General features: G+C 48.0%; 1 long non-coding RNA gene across 1 annotated transcript in view; it reads left to right on the top strand.

Moving 5' to 3' along the window:
• Positions 1–12,306, top strand: part of LOC309645634 — a 215,791-nt gene that overhangs the window by 28,541 nt on the left and 174,944 nt on the right. The window lies entirely within an intron of this gene.

Genomic DNA, 12,306 nt, shown 5'->3' with positions numbered 1-12,306 from the left:
CACAATCATGTCTATTGTGTCCTATAATGGAGGGGCTCTCATGGCCACAAAGGGAAATGCTTCCTCCTGAAGAGCCACCTGTTAAACAGTTCCTGACACAGCCCTGCCCCCGGGGAAGGTGGGTGGGAGCAGAGAGATGGACCAAGGGACCCAAAGGAACCCATGGATTTACAGCTTCCATCTCAAGCTCACTCCAGGCCTTCAGTTTGTGAAGAGAGTAGATTCTCCTAGAGTGGAATCGCTGCACAGTTTAAGTTGCTATTTATCTGTCTCTACTGTTGCTGGGAGCAAATAACCGACTTTGAGTAGAAAACATGCATAAGCTGTGTCTGCACTGGAAGCAAGATGGCGAACACAGACTGTGTCTTTGGACCCAACCCATGATGGACTCTGCCCAGGTCCTGAAGAGGTGGGGCGCCCACATGGGGCAGAGTGGCTGTGGGGTTAGCTGCAGAGGGAGGGCACACACGTGCTGCTCACCTCGGGGCTCAGTGACCGCAGCAGACGGTGACTGGACAGGAAAGGGGGGCCCTGGCTGTGCCGAGACACATGTGTGCTCAGTCAATATTTGCTGGGTGGAAACCAGTCATGGCTGCCATGTGCAGCTTAGCTGAGAGCTGCCTGTCTTGTTCAAGAGCATCTGTGACACCCCAGTGCCCTCCTAGGAGGGCTGCGACAAGGGTGAGTCAACAGGACACCCACTCTCAGGCGCTGACCCGGCACTTGCACCAGCCTGAGAGTGGGGTCTCCTTGCCTCCCCTGTTCACAGGGCCTGGGGCCTGCGTCAGAAGAGGGGGAGGCAAGAGCCTGTGACCTGGTCACATCACAAATGATCAACAACTAGCTGAGCTTAGAATTGCCCAAAAGGCATGCAGCTGTTCCTGGATTTGAGAGAAACTGCTTAGAGAAGGGAAGGGCTGGTGGGGGTCCGGTGAGAATCAAGACCACGGTTTCTGAGAGGTTGCCTGTTATTATGCAAAGACATGGGGCACTTGCACCAGGTTCAGGTAACAGTTTTGCCAGATATTAGCTGTTTGACCTTCGGCAAGTTGTTTAACTTCTTAAGCCTCAGTTTCCTCATCTGTAAAATGGGCATAATGATTTCTGTGTCATTAGATAAACACTTATAAGTGTTTGTTGCCCTTCTCCTTGTTCTTGACCCCTCTTCCTTCCCCCTTCCCAGATCCTAATAAATATCATCTCACTGCCTCTTATAACTCCTTGGTGGTTCCCCAACCACATTTTCTCAACTCTGTTTTCAGGGATGTTGCCTAATTTCTCTAAAGATCCTCACCTCTTAAGGGGGAAATCTCAAAGTCCACAGTCTTATCCTCAGTACTTCATGCCCCCAGACTCTAAATTTTTAGAATATTTCTTTATTTTCTATATATATATAATTTTTTATTGAAGTATAGTTGATTTACAATTTTGTGTTAGTTTCAGGTGTACAGCACAGTGAATCAGATAGATATATATATTCTTTTTCAGATTCTTTTCCCTTATAGGTTATTACAAAATATTGTGTATAGTTCCCTGTGTTATACAGTAGTGCCTTGTTGGTTATCTATTTTATATATAGCAGTGTGTATATGCTAATCCCAACTTCCTAATTTATCCCTGCCCTCCTTTCTCCTTTGGTAACCATAAGTTTGTTTTCTATGTCTGTGGGTCTATTTCTGTTTTGTAAATAGTTCATTTGTATCTTTTTTTTTTTTAGATTCCACATATAAGTGATATAATATTATATTTGTCTTTGTCTGGCTTACTTCACTTAGTATGATAATCTCCAGGTCCGTGCATGTTGCTGCAAATGGTATTATTTCATACTTTTTTATAGCTGAGTAGTATTCCATTGTATATATATACCACATCTTCTTTATCCATTCCTCTGTTGATGGACATTTAGTTTGCTTCTATGTCTTGGCTTTTGTAAACAGTGCTGCAGTGAATATTGGGGTGCATGTATCTTTTCAAATTATAGTTGTCTCTGGATATTTACCCAGGAGTGGGATTGCAGGATCATATGGTAGCTCTATTTTTAATTTTTAAAGGAACCTCCATATTGTTCTCCATAGTGGCTGCACCAATTTACATTCCCACCTACAGTGTAGGAGGGTTTCTTTATCTCCACACCCTCTCCAGCATTTATTATTTGTAGACTTTTTGATGATGGCCATTCTGGCCAGAGTGAGGTGATACCTCATTGTAGTTTTGATATGCATTTCTCTAATAACTAGCGGTGTTGAGCACCGCTAATTTTTTTCATGTACCTGTTTGGCCACATGGATGTCTTCTTTGGAGAAATGTCTATTTAGATCCTCTGCCCATTTGTTTGATTGGGTTGTTTGTTTTTTTTGATATTGAGCTGTATGAGCTGTTTGTATATTTTGGAAATTAATCCCTTGTCGGTTGCATCATGTGCAACAATATTTCAATAACATTCAGACTCTTGGTGATACACTCATGCTGACAGTATTATGTTAAGGATGATATGTAGAATAAAATGCCAAGTTATTTATTTGTAATAAAAGACTCCCTAGTCTGGGGATGGGTGTCAAACCAGGGACCCTAGATACCTGCTTCCCATTAACAAGGTCTCTCCCTAACAACAAGGGGGCTTGCTGGACAAGACCCCATGATGGTCAGGGTGGGGGCTATTTTCCCACATTCAGGAACTTCCTGAAACTTCCTGACCCAACTGGAAACACCTGGCTGGTGGGCAGGTTGCTGTGACCCTGATTCCGAGGACACACAGTGACCAGTATTGTTTCAGTGCCGACCGTTGTTCTTGAGGTTATAAATCCTCCCTGATGAGCCAGTGCCACATCTTATTTACTCATTAGGTCTGAATCTCATCTTCTTTACTTATTACCTGAGTGGCTCTGGATAAATATCTGAACTTTTCTGAGCCCGTGAGCTGTCACAGCACTGGGGGTGTGTTCCTACTTCAGGAGTCTCTGGGTTTCGTAAGTGGGATCCTGTGCATGTGCCCAGTGAGACCACAAATGCTCAAGAAACACGCCTACTCTCCAGAATCCATTCTCCCAGAGATACTTCCTCTTATGAATGGTTGGCTTTACCACTAGACCAGGTTTCCAGGAGCGCCCTCTTGTGGCACTACATTTTTCTAATTTTCTTTTAAAAAGTAAACTGTCCTTGGGGATAGAAAATAACTGAGGATAGATACTAATTTTTTCACCAACTCATTTCTACATTTTAAATTTGAGGCACTAAACTTGTTTACAATGAAATAAAAATGTAGCTATGTATCAACAACTCACTTGCTCTCCCAAACACTGGATTCTTCAGTCACCAGAAACAAATGCTATTAAACATTTGCAAATGGATAAGCAAAATGAATTACACAGGCATACCTTGGAGATATTGCGGGTTAGGTATCAGACCACTGCAATAAAGCAACTATCCAATATCGCAAGAAAGCAAGTCACACAAATTTTTCGGTTTTCCAGTGTGTATAAAAGTTATGTTCACACTATACTGTAGCCTATTAAGGTTCAATAGCATTATGTCTTTAAAAGCAATGTGCATACATTAATTTAAAAAATAATGCTATTGGGAAAATGGCTCCAATAGACTTGCTTAATACAGGGTTGCCACAAATCTTCAATTTGTAAAAAACAGTGTACCTGCAAAATGCAGTGAAGTGACGTGCAATAAAACAAGATGTGCCTGTATATTTGTGGTCATAGGATGGGGATAAACAGGTGACAAAACAAGAATTGCGATGGTTTCACATGTACAGTAGAGAAAATGTGGTAATGGAAGATATGCTCGCCTGTAGGGTTGCAGTCTCTGGTATGGAGTTTTAAGTGAATGCATACTCCCCCCCGGCCTCACCATCTGAAACAACCATCAGAGAAAAATAGACTAATAATGAGGCAGCGTCCACTCCATCCCACTTGGGGATTCGTTTAGAGAGAGAAGTCTTGTTTCTACCACCACCTGATACCAGCTCCATCAAGAAGTGAATGCTTTCCTCTCCACTGGCCCTCAGAGTTATATTTCACATGGTGTAATGTTGCAAGGTTCATCCATGCTATGTCATGTGTCAGTATTTCATTCCTTTTTATGACTAAATAATATTCCACTGTATGGATATACAACATTTTGGGTTTGTTTTGTTTTGTCTGAGCAAAAACTAAACTTCTATTATGTGTAAGCCACTATAATTGGAGGTATTTCTGCTATATACAACCAAACGAATTTTTAACAGATACATTCATACCTTCTGCTATTTCATTTGAGACCATGGCTAAGAACACAACAAGGCAATTAAAAGCTGAAGATGTTTTGTGAAACTCCCTTGGTTGAGAGCACTAGCTTAAAGAAGACAGTGTGAAGGAAGATTTTTGTATGTCTGAGGACCACGTTTGGTCACAAGGCTGCCCTAGTGCCCTTGGCAGAGAGCTGGGTGGGGTGGATCAGAGGCCATGCCACTCAGTCTCCAAGGCACCTTCTCTGTGTTTCCTGCCTTCACAAAGACACACAGGAAACTCAGCAGCTGGTCACCACCAAAATGTAAAGGACAAAGATTCTAGGGTCATGGGAAAGGGGAATAGAAGGCCAAGAGAGGCTCTTTCTTTCTGAGCACAAGCCTAAGGGGAATTTGGGGAAAAGTATAGGAAAACCTTCTTGTGATGTCAAACCCCCTTTCTGAATCAAGAGGAGGAGACTCTCGCCTGTCACAGAAAGTGCATACAATTCCCCTTTTTGGCATTCTATATGAATTCAGAATCAGCTTGTCAATTGCTACAGAGAAGTCAGCTGGGATTCTCATAAAGATTGCATTGAATCTGTTGATCGGTTTGGGGAGTATAGCCATCTTAACAGTATACATGAATATACAACAATATACATCTGATACATGAACATGTTTCCATTATTTAGATCTTTAACTTTTTCAACAGTATTTGTAGTTTTCAGGATATAAGTTTTGCACTTGTTCTGTTAAATTTATTTCTAAGTGTTTTATTCATTTTGAAGCTACTGTGAATTAATTTTTTTCTAATTTCATTTCTGGATTATTCATCACTAGTGTATAGAGACACAATTTTTGTATATTGATCTTGCATTCTCTGACCTTGCTGAACTCGTGTATTAGTTATAATAGTGAAATGGAGTGTTTACGATTTTTTTATATAGAAAATCATGTTATCTGCAAATAGTGATAGTTTTACTTCTTCCTTTATGATGCTTTATATTTCTTTTCCTTGTCTAATTGCCCTGGCTAGAACCTCTAGGACAATGTTGAATAGAAGTGGTGAGAGTAGAAAAGTAGATATCCTTATCTTGTTCTTGACTGCAGGGGGAAAGCATCCAGTCTTTCATCATTAAGTATGATGTTAGCTGTGGCTTTTTCATAGATGCACTTCATCAGGTTGAGGGATTTCTTGCTATTCCTTGTTTGTTGGGTGTATTTACCATGAAAGGCTGTTGGATTTTGTAAAATGCTTTTTTCTGAATTTATTGAGATGATCATGTGTTTTTGTTTTTTTTTAAATTTTATTTATTTATTTATTTATTTTTGGCTGTGTTGGGTCTTCGTTTCTGTGCGAGGGCTTTCTCTAGTTGCGGCAAGTGGGGGCCACTCTTCATCGCGGTGCACGGGCCTCTTCACTGTCGCGGCCTCTCTTGTTGCGGGGCACCGGCTCCAGAAGCACAGGCTCAGTAGTTGTGGCTCACGGGCCTAGTTGCTCCGCGGCATGTGGGATCTTCCCAGGCCAGGGCTCGAACCCGTGTCCCCTGCATTAGCAGGCAGATTCTCAACCACTGCGTCACCAGGGAAGCCCCCGATCATGTGTTTTTGTACTTCAGATTGATACTAGTTTCATTCTGTTGTATTGATGTGTTACTGTGATATTATGATTTATAATACTTACTTAAGTACATATTTAATCTTCATCCCCATTCCAGGCACAAAGCTGCTAAAACCCTTGGAATTTCCTAACTGTGGAGAGCTTTGAAGGTGTTTTATGTTAATGGGGTGACTTTTAGAAAGCACCTAAGTATGGGGCTGATTTCCAGGGGAGCCAGCCATGTGATTAAAGCATTGAGACTTTCAGTCCCACCCCCCAACATCGGGGGAGGGGAGAGGGGCTGGAGGTTGAATCAATTGCCAATGGCCAATGATTTAATCAATTATGACTATGTGATGAAGCTTCCACTAAAAACAAAACAAAATAAAACTTGTTCAGAGAGCTCCTGGGTTGGTGAACACATTAAAATCAGGGTGAGTGGCATGCCCAGCAAGATCATGGAAACTCCATGCATCCTTCCCACATACCTTGCCCTATGCATCTCTTCCATCTGGCTGATTCTGAGTTATAGCTTTCTATAATAAACTGGTAATCTAGTAAGTAGAATGTTTCTCTGAGTTTTGTGAGCCACTCTAGCAAATTAATTGAATCCAAGGTCATGGGATCTTCCAATTTCTAGCCAGTTGGTCAGAAGCACAGATGACAACCTGAACTTGCAGTTGGACAGTCTGCACCCACACTCAACGTCCCATGAGGTCCTTAGCTCTATCCCTGGGGCAGAGGGCTTACAAAAGTCCCACATCCCCCAAGTCACTGGTGCTGGGCTTCCTGCAATCCCAGAAAACTCTTATAAATTTCTGGCACCTAACCTAGACTCTTACTGCCTATCCCCTCACTGTCAAGGCTGCTCTCACCCCTTACCCTGTAAGAAGGGAGAATGACCTGACTCAGTGTCCTTCCTCTGCAGCACAGCCCCAATCTGTGTGTTCAGCAAATTTCTGAGGCCTGGCAACTCTTTTCCATGTGATGATGAGAGAACCAGGGTCAGTTCCTCTCCCCTTCTTGCCAACCTCTCTTGCTAAGTTTCCATGATAAAGCCTGCTCCCTAACCCACAGGAATTTTCAGGAATTCTTCCTGAGACCTGGTATACAATAGTGGCAATCACAAAAGACCCACCTTGCAAAAGGGCACAAGACCCTGGAAACTGAGCAGTAGGGACACAACAGTGATTTTCTTAAAGGACAGAGAATCAAAGGCACCAGGGCTGTTTCTCCAGGCCCCACCCTGCCCACCAGTGCCCCTCCCCAGCCAGGCAGCTTCCCTGTTTCCTCACCTCCCCTGCACCTCACCTCTACACATTCACCTGGCTCCACTTTCCAGATTTTTTTCTCTTGCCTCCACTTCTTTGAAAAAATGTCCCAAAAGCCTGAGTATTCTCTTCCTCTGAAATACAGTTTAAATCATTACTACTTAATGATTTAATTAAATCATTTAAATTTAATTACTACATTAAATCATTACAATTTTTGCTGAAATGTGAAGCAACACCGTCTTGTCGATGAAGGATGTTAGTGAAGAATGAGGAGTGGGAGACAGAGGGGTGGGTTCTGCCTGGGTCGGCTTTGTCCTGTTCCTGGAAGAAAACCTGAAGGAACCCTCACAGGGTGGGAACTGTGTGAACCACAGAGGGTAAAATGCTGAGACAGCTCTGTCCCTGGTGGCCAGGGGGACAGAATTCAGTTTCAGGGTGATGGTAAAAGTGGTGGTAGCAGGATGGGAAGCAGATGAGAGGATCTGAGGATGGGAGCAGATAGAATCCTGCTTCAAAATGCAGTTGGGCCCATGACATAGAGGGAGGGGAAAGAATGAAACTGTATTAAGTCTCCACCACGTGCAGGCCACTGTGACAGGAGCTTATATACGTTCTTCCATGCGATCCCTATAACTCTGATTCGGCTCCTAACTACCTGGTCTACACAAACGCATGCACCTGCCTCCAAGAGACATGAGAAAAAGGCTCGTGTAATGTTGGGTGAAAGAAGCCAGAGAGGAGAGAACACAAACTCCGTGCCTTCACTTGTGTGGACCCCAAAACAGGCAAGGTAAACCATCACATTTGTGAATGCCTGCTGAGGTGGTCAGACTCTGGAGAAAAGCAAGGAAGTGCTTATCTCTGGGGAGGAGGACCTTGTGATTTGTAAGGGACACACAGAGACCCTTGGGGTGCTGGGGTGTGCCATCTCATGACCTGTGGTGCTGATGTTGGGTGTTTCTTTATTAAGCTATACATTAATTGTTATGTTCTTTCTATGTTGTTTTTGACAATTAAGAAGGTCTTTAACAAAGAATACTGTGAACAACTTTGGAGCAGAAAGTGTTTCCAATATTTTTGGTGTTTTTTCCTTAGGATTTATTCCCAGATATGGGTAATGAAGCAGATGGCATGAAAATTTTCTAGTTCTTGATACACATTACATTTTCATTTCTACAACCACAGGTAAGTTCAAACATGTGCCCAAATGTTCATTAACTGCTTGTATTTTTATTTGCTGAACTATTTATACATATCTTTGAAAATTATTCATTAAGCAAATCCAGTCATGTTTAGGATGCTGACTTAGAGCAGTCTGAAGGCAGAGAGGTGTCCATGGAGAGGAAGATACTAAAGATACCAAAGGGGCGGGGGTCACCGGAGGGAGCAGCTGGTGGCCCTTCCCCAGGCTGCAGATGCAGAGCTGTGAGAATCCCTTCTGTTTGGCTCCACGCATCCTGTGTCCCCTGAAGCAGCTCATGGGACAGGCCCTGGGGATGCAGTGAGCAGACATCATATCTGCCTGAGAGGAGCAGGTCCAGAGGGGCAGCAGACAAAAGAAAACAAGGCAACTGAGACACAGGGCTGGATGGGACACACACGGTGATGGAGGGTAGACAATACACACAGGCAGGGTTGGGGAAACGAGCACTTGAGCTGGGCCAGGAAGGAGTGTGGAGAGGGGGGGATGGGGGCGGGGGAAGCTGAAAGAACTGTGAGCAAATAGAGAACTGCGTGGAATGGGTGAAACGTCACGCACGTTTGAGACTAGGCTTGGATGTCATGCTCAGAGTTAAGCTTTATCGTGTTAGTCTGCATTTCCCAAAGCATGTTATGATCCAGATACTAATTTAGTAGAAGCTCAGGGCTTTTGCTTGAAAAAATAAGAGGCAAAGCGGAATCCCATGGTCACATGTGTTTTGAAATACCAGACTGAAGAATTTAAATTAATGTTCCCACTGGAGTAGGGGCTATGAATATCTCAGAAGGGATCAGTCTCTACATTTCCTAAATTTCTCTGAATTTGTGCCCCACCCCCCTTTTGAGGAGCATTTCTCAGAACTGATGGTCCATGGAGCACACTGAGAACTTCTGATGTAGGTAAACTGGGTGCCAGTTTGTGGTACAGTGAGTGCAGGAGCCAAGCTATGCTCTGTTCTCCCCACGAGCCCTCACCTTCCTCTCTATCTCCCCACCTGTGGTAGCTCATCAGCAGTGCGGTCCTTTCTATGAAACCCCATTTTATTGTCAGTAGCACAACCACATCTCTGCACTGAACATGAGCTGGTTGAGGTAGACCTGTCTGCCCCCAGCCCAGACCCTCCTCAGTGGTATACTCGTTCCTTCCACAAATATTAATGAGCTCCTACTGTGTGCCAGTCACTGCTCCAGGTGCTTAGGATACATCCATGAATGAATCTAACAAACCCTCTACCTTTGTTATGCTGTTAGAAGGAGAAGACACTACAATAGTCATGATAAATAAGGAAATGGTATAGTGTGTTAGAAGGTGATAAGGGCTCTGGGAAAAGCAGGGTAGGGCGGATCCGGACTTGGGAAAGTGGTTTTAATTTTACATCAGAAGGTCAGAACAGGCTTCATCAAAGGAAAGACTTTTGAGAAAAGACTGGGAGGAGGTGATGGAGTGGACATCTTAAGGAATAGCTTCCTTGGTGGAGGTGACAACTCTTGTAGTGGCCCTCAGCGGGGACCGTGCCTGGTGCGTTCCAGGAACAGGAGGCCAGCGTGGCTGGAGCAGATGTGAGTGCAGGCAAGAGGGGAAGGAGATTCTGAGATCAGAGAGGTAACGAGGAGCCAGATCAGATCTATCTTGACCTGGAATCTCGGGATGCCGATGCCAGAAGGGGCCTCAAAGACTGCATGAGAACCCACCACTTGCTGGTCAGGTGAGAAAACGAGGTGGACAGAGTCGATGGGCACTGGAATAGAACTTGGTTCCTGTACAGTTTCTCAAAGCCAGGTCTTGCTAGTGAGGACCTTGCCTGGGTCCTGTGCAGGGCTGTGCTCTCCTCTCGGTCCAGGACAGACCACCCCGGTGGCCACAGCAGCAGGGCAGGGAGACTGGGTGGCTGCCGCTGCAGCACTGTCCACCAGGGGGCGCTGGCCCAGCGCGCAGCTTCTCCCTTCATCCCCGGAAACTCCCTGATCTTGGCTCCGCAGAGCTGTCGCCACCTGGCTCTGTCCCCACCTCCAGCCCACGCAGCGGCTCCTTCCCACCCAGGCTTGCCCCCTTTGTCTCAACCAACCTCCCTGCCTCTCCTTCTCCCCCTCGCCCTCCCCCCTCTTCCCAAGCTACCGGGTGGGACAGCCCAGCCCCAAGAAGAGCTCTGAGAAGGGGACCCCGCCTGGCTTTTGAGGGGCGGAGGAGTGGGAGGTGAGGAGGGGGTGGCGGAGGGCGGGGCGGGGCGGGGGGGAATGTGCACAGTCACCAGTGTTGTCTGCCCTGCTCCCCGGGGGCTGGCTCTGGCTCTCTCCCGGTTGTGTTTGCTGCTGGGGGGTCCCCAGGGGCTCATTTGGAGCCCGGGAACAAGGCAACCGGGGAGTAAGGGCAGAGGCGAGATTCGGAGAGGAGAGCGGGGCCTCTGCCCGCCAGAGCCCCTGGGAAAGGAGGCCGCTCCCCCCCCAGCCCCACTCGCAGGGCTTATCACCTTCCACAGCCTCGGAGAGGCGGAGACCGAGGCACCGGAGAAAGACTTCCAGACACCCTCCTTCCCTGCCCCCGGTGCCCGATGTGTCAGGACGAGGCCGGGGTGGACTGTGCCCGCACGCCGCTCTGCTCCAGGCCACCCTGGGTCCTGCAGGGCTGCGGCGGGCGGTGCTGCCGCGGCCCCTTATCGACGCCCTGTGCCCAGGCCACACCCGCCTGGCACACACACCCAGCGGGGAGAGGAGAAACGTCCAGAGAGCCCCTACCCCACCGCTGCACAGGCCGGGGACGGGAGGGAAAGCCAGGACGGCTGATGCGGGGGGGGGGGGGGGTCGGCGCCGAGTCTCTCTGCCCCACTGTCCCCAGCGTCTCCTGCGTCCTCTTCCGCCACCCTGACCGCGCTCTCTGGGCCTCTGAGGCCTAAACCCCCAGACCTGAAGAGCAAAGGTCAGCGGGAGTCCCCAGCTGACCAGGGAAACAGGCTTCTCCCCTGAACCTTGGTCTTGCTCAGCAGCTGGCCCGAGGCCAAGGGCAAGGTTTCCCCTCTCCAGAGGAAGACTTCCTGCTGGCCAGAGGCCGGGGAAGTCCCAGAAGCCGAGCTTCCCCTGCCCTCCAGGGACTCACACCCGGCCAGGCCAGGCCGGGGAGCTGCTGGGCCCTCCCACAGCAGAGCGGGGCCGGGGGCGGGGGGAGGGGCTGAGGGCCCGGGGGGAGGGGCTGGGGCGGGACCGGGTGAGAGAGGGGCTGGGGGGACTTCAGGGAACAGGGTCAGAAGCCCAAGAGGGAGGGAGAGGGGCCCTCGTTCACTCCTTCACTTCTGGGTATGGGGTTGCATCACTGGCATCCCGCTCAGGGGAGGGGCTGAGGGCTGGCCGGACAGTGGAGGGAGGGGAAGGGAGGGGGCTTGGAGACACGGAGGGGCGGGTGCCCGATTTGTCTGTCAGAACCAGGAGGAAGGGATCGTGATGGGCTAAGGGGAGGGAGGAGACAGCTGGCAAGGCCCACTCTTCCCCAGGCGCTGGGACTGGTGGTCCCGCCCTCCCCCCTTCACAGTCGGCTGGGGTGGGAAGATGGGGAAGGGAGGAAGGAGAGTGAGAGAGAGGGGTGTCCACGTGGCAGAAAGCGAAGCCCCCGCAGGAGAGAAGGCAGCGTGCATGGGGTGGTGCTGGGCATTAGAATGGTTATTCTTGTCCTGTTTCCCTAGAGATCTCCTTCGGGCCCCCTCACAACAGCTGTGATGTATTCCTCCTCCAGCTCCCCTGCTGACGGCTTAGGGGACCAGGCCCAGAATCCCAGCCAAGGGCAGGAAGCCTAGTCTTCCCTGCAGTGAGCACCCCCACCCCACATTCTGTCTCCCTCCTTTGCAGCTAACTACCCTCCTGACCAAGCTGAGCCTCCTCCTCCAGGAAGCTCTCCTAGACTGACCTCCCCACACTCCCTCATTCCAGGCTCTTCTTCAATCCGGCCACAATGGCCAGACACCCATTTCTCTCCTGGGCGCTGATAGGTGGCTGTGTAAGTGTTCTGTGGTTTCCTGGGTGTGTCTCGG

This window comes from Balaenoptera physalus, assembly GCF_965194825.1.
Source record: "Balaenoptera physalus genome assembly, chromosome: 1".
Taxonomy (NCBI): domain Eukaryota; kingdom Metazoa; phylum Chordata; class Mammalia; order Artiodactyla; family Balaenopteridae; genus Balaenoptera; species Balaenoptera physalus.
Note: the sequence above shows the minus strand (reverse complement) of the source record. Positions and strands in the feature narration are given on the sequence as shown.